The sequence below is a fragment of the Physeter macrocephalus genome, chromosome 9 (assembly GCF_002837175.3).
Source record: "Physeter macrocephalus isolate SW-GA chromosome 9, ASM283717v5, whole genome shotgun sequence".
NCBI classification, from domain to species: Eukaryota; Metazoa; Chordata; class Mammalia; order Artiodactyla; family Physeteridae; genus Physeter; species Physeter macrocephalus.
The window spans coordinates 108,086,955-108,092,445 of record NC_041222.1 but is presented as its reverse complement, the minus strand read 5'-3'; positions in this window follow the sequence as shown (position 1 = coordinate 108,092,445).

Below are 5,491 nucleotides of genomic sequence, written 5' to 3'. Positions count from 1 at the left end.
CAAGGGAAAAACGACAAATAACATACAAGGGAACTCCCATAAAGTTAACAGCTGATTTCTCAGCAGAAACTCTACAAGCCAGAAGGGAGTGGTATAATATATTTAAACTTATGAAAGGGAAGAACCTACAACCAAGATTACTCTACCCGGAAAGGATCTCATTCAGATTCAATGGAGAAATCAAAAGCTTTACAGACAAGTAAAAGTTAAGAGAATTCAGCACCACCAAGCCAGCTCTACAACAAATGCTAAAGGAACTTCTCTAAGTGGGAAACACAAGAGAAGAAAAGGACCTACAAAAACAAAAACAAAACAATTAAGAAAATGGTTATAGGAACATACACATCGATAATTACCTTATATGTGAATGGATTAAATGTTCCAACCAAAAGACACAGTCTTGCTGAATGGATACAAAAACAAGACCAATATATATACTGTCTACAAGAGACTCACTTCAGACCTAGGGACACATACAGACCGAAAGTGAGGGGAAACAATAGGAAAGATCAATAAAACTAAAAGCTGGTTCTTTGAGAAGATTAACAAAATTGATAAACTTTAGCCAGAAGTATCCAGAAAAAGAGGGAGAGACCCAAATCAATAAAAGTAGAAATGAAAAAGGAGAAGTTACAACGGACACCGCAGAAATACAAAGCATCCTAAGTGTCTACTACAAGCAACTCTGTGCCAAAAAAATGGACAACCTGGAAGAAATGGACAAATTCTTAGAAAGCTGTAACCTTCCAAGACTCAACCAGGAAGAAACAGAAAATATGAACAGACCAAATGACAATTTTAAATATACATGCACCCAACACAGGAGCACCTCAAATCATAAGGCCACTGCTAACAGCTATAAAAGAGGAAATCAACAGTAACACAATAATAGTGGGGTACTTTAACACCTCACTTGCACCAATGGACAGATTATCCAGACAGAAAATTAATAAGGAAACAGAAGCTTTAAATGACACAATAGACCCAAAAATCTTCCAACAAACAACAGTCCAGGACAAGATGGCTTCACAGGTGAATTCTATCAAACATTTAGAGTGTACTTAAAATAAAGAATGTTACAAGAGGCAAGGAAGGACACTACATAATGATCCAGGGATCAATCCAAGAAGAAGATATCAAAATTGAAATCACGTCAAGCATCTCTTCTGACGACAATGCTATGATGTTAGAAATACATAACAGGGAAAAAAACCGTAAAAACACAAACACATGGAGGCTAAACCATACGTTACTAAATAACAAAGAGATCACTGAAGAAATCAAGAGGAAATCAAAAAAAAAAACCTAGAGACAAATGATAAAGAAAACACGACGATCCCAAACCTATGGGATGCAGCAAAAGCAGTTCTAAGAGATTATAGATGCAAAATTCCTCAACAAAATACTAACATACAGAATCCAGCAACACAGTAAAAGGATCATACACCATGATCAAGTGGGATTTATCCCAGGGATGTAAGGAATCTTCAGTATATGCAAATAAATCCATGTGATACACCATATTAACAAATTGTAGAATAAAAACCATATGATCATCTCAATAGATGCAGAAAAAGCTTTTGACAAAATTCAACACCGATTTATGATAAAAACTCTCCAGAAAGTGGGTATAAAGGGAACATACCTCAACATAATAAAGGCCATATAGGACAAACCCACAGCAAACATCATTCCAATGGTGAGCAACTGAAAGCATTTCCTCTAAGATCAGGAACAAGACAAGGATGTTCACTCTCGCCACTATTGTTCAACATAGTTTTGAATATCTATCTCTTTCTTTTTCTTCTCTGAATACATTTTCTTCTTGAATACGTAAGAATGATCAAAACTGAGTAACAGTAACGATAATAATAAACTGAAAATAGACAAAGGACTTGAGCAAACATGTCACCAAGGAAGACAAACACATGACTAGCAAGCCCATGAAAAGAATTCAACATCATTGGTCACCAGGGAAACACAGGTGATACACCTCCCTATACATCATGTAGAATGTCTGAAAAAGTTTCAAATCGGGCGACACCAGGTGCTGGTGAGAACGCAGTGTAACTGGAGAAGCTTCAGCGGAGCTACTCAAGCCGTCACTGGTGCAAAGTGATTGACAGATAAGCAGTTGCAGAATGAATTCTGTATCATGACTGCAGTATTAGGACATGTATTTACATACATCCTGAAGTGTGGGCATGCAAGAACAGTGTAATGATCTAAAACTTTGGTTGTATAAATACCCAAGGAAATGCCTATGTAGGTTGGTATCAAATTCATTTTTACAGATATTAACACTGTATTTAAACTGAATATTTCTTAGATTTAAATCTGTGCCTGTCTTGGCTGTGGGCATCAACCAACATAGAACATTTCAAGACGTAAATTGTTAAGCAAAGTTTTTTCTTAAGAAGTGGGTCAGCATAAGTATCATTTGGATTAAAAAATATCAGTTCAGGCTAAAATAGATTTAGTACTTTTCATGTCTGATACACCTGGATTCTCTAGGACTTCACAAATCAACACCTTACAATAATTGTGAAGCAACCTGTGTGGTCTCCTGAGACATAAATAATACAGAACTGGCACCACTGGGTGATGAGGAAAATCGTGTAGTCGATCTTGTGCCACAGTAAGTTCAGGTTTCAGGTTTTCTGGTGTTTAAGTGCTAGGGAAGAAAAGATTTGTGTTTCTTTTTCAACTTGGACCTCCTTCTGCGGCCCAGGACACATTGTATTTCTGAACTCAATTTTTGGTGAAAGACTCACACCAGTGTGCTGGATTTCATGTTTCAAGGACATGACATTTCAGAAGCCTCTTTACAGAGGCTCCAGGAGTTCTGTGAAATGCAGTGTTTCCTTTCTGGGTCACTGGTGGAAACTGGGCTCCTGAGTGGAGTCACAGGGAAGGCCGACCTGTGGAAAATCCTTCAGTCAAACACGCCTTTATTGAGTGGAAGGAAGGCTTGGACTGACGTGGGCATCACCCCCAGGATGGGCGTTGCTGACCCTGGGGCCCGCCAACATCTCACCACGGGCAGCAAAGCTGTCCTGCGCATCAACTACCCAGCTTTTCTAGAGGGCAGAAGTGTTTTCTTTAAAATGAACATGGTGTCTAACTTTCTGATGAAGTTGATTTTTAAATGATTCCCTACCCAGAGTGAAAGTATGAACTTAATAGAAACAATAATTAATTTGGGAGAAATTTGGGAGAAATAATAATAAATTTGGGTGCTTAATAGATGCACCTATTAAGCACGACAGGAGAAGAACACAGGAACATTTTATTTTTTTTCAGTTGATGATGAACAATTTTATTAGAAAATGAACAATTTTTTCCAGTTTTTTTGAGACATAATTGACATATAACATTGCACAAGTTTAAGGTATAGAACATAATGATATGATATATGTATACATTGCAAAATGATTGCCACAGTAAGTTTAGTAAACATCCATCACGTCACATAGTTACAGATTTTTCTCTTGGGTTTGTTTTTTTTTTTTTTTTTTTTTGTGGTACGCGGGCCTCTCACTGTTGTGGCCTCTCCCGTTGCGGAGCACAGCCTCCGGACGCGCAGGCTCAGCGGCCATGGCTCACGGGCCCAGCCGCTCCGCGGCATGTGGGATCCTCCCGGACCGGGGCACGAACCCGCGTCCCCTGCATCGCAGGCAGACTCTCAACCACTGCGCCACCAGGGAAGCCCTCTCTTGGTTTTTAAAAAAAAAATTTTTTTATTGAAGTATAGTTGATTTACAGTGCTGTGTTAATTTCTGCTATACAGCACAGTAATTCAGTTATACATATATACATATACATTTTTTTAAAAATATTCTTTTCCATTATGGTTTATCATAGGCTATTGAATATAGTTCCCTGTGCTCTACAGTAGGACCTTGTTGTTTATCCATCCTGTATGTACTAGTTTGCATCTGCTAACCCCAAACTCCCAGTCCATCCCTCCCCCACCTTGCCTCCCCCTTGGCAACCACAAGTTTATTCTCTGTCTGTGAGTCTGTTTCTATTTCACAGATAAGTTCATTCGTGTCATATTTTAGATTCCATGTACAAGCAATATCATATGGTGTTTGTCTTTCTCTTTCTGACTTACTTCACTTAGTATGATCATCTCTAGGTCCATCCATGTTGCTGCAAATGACATTATTTCATTCTTTTTATGGCTGAGTAATATTTCATTGTATATATGTACCATATCTTCTTTATCCATTCATCTATCAGTGGACATTTAGGTTACTTCCATGTCTTGGCTATTGTGAATAGTGCTGCTATGAACATAGCATGCATCTTTTTGGATTAGAGTTTTGTCTGGATATACGCCCAGGAGTGGGATTGCTGGATCATATGGTAGTTCTATTTTAGTTTGCTGAGGAACCTCCATACTGTTTTCCATAGTGACTGCAGCAATTTACATTCCCACCTATAGTGTTGCAGGGTTCCCTTACAGAAACATTTATAATGTTGAGTTAACAGTGTGTGTTTGGTTCCTTATGTGTAGAGCATTCATATCCTAGAAACATGCAAAGAGGAGAATGAAAGAATAATCATCAAGATGTACACTGGAGAGTGGTATTGACATAAAAAGATGTAGTATATTCTTTTATTCATATGTGTCTGGATACTGAGGATGATTGACATGGGTCTTAGACCACCACTACTGCTTAGAGGTTAGTGTTACATCAAGGCTTGAAGCAAATGTACTTAGAACCAAGCCTCTACTCTACCATCTCATCTAAAGGAATATTGGGTTTTCCTTCATACTTACCTTACGTTTTCATAAAAGATGAGCAACAGAGACTCAGAGATTCTGCCTACTGTTCTGCTATTTCTCCAGTAGCCTAGATATAGAAAAGCTTATAGGGAGAATAAAACACAATGGTTAAAACTAGCATATCATTAGCAAAACTTATTCAGATCTACTTGAGTCATTAAAAATAGTTTAATATCTACAGGTAAATAGGAAAGCAATAGTTCTATGAGGATAGATTTCTCATGTTGTCATTGTATGATAAAACTAGTATAGGAATGGATGGCCTGCATCTTATACTATGTTAAATAAGCAACAGAATTGTAGAGAAAGCCCTAAACTGTAAACTGACATAAATTCGTACGGTATATCTTACTCAACTAAAAAAATCGAAACTGTTAAAATAATTTTCATTTAGGCCCTTCTTTTTTTGTAATATATTTTTTAAAAGAAAAAGAAATATTTCTCAAAGAAAATTTTAAAGCATTTACCAGAATCTCCTGACTGCTATGACTAGGTGGATGTATTTAAAAAAAAAAAAAGTAAGCTTATTTATTTCAACACTTGAGAACCATAGCTTAATGAAGTACTTTGCATATTAATTTAAGAAAAGGCAGAGCAATCAATGTGGCAATTTTCCTTATCTCACAATTAGCAGCTAGAATTTCTTTACTAGATCATAAAGTTTTTTTTTTTTTTTTTTTTTTTTTTTTTTTTTTT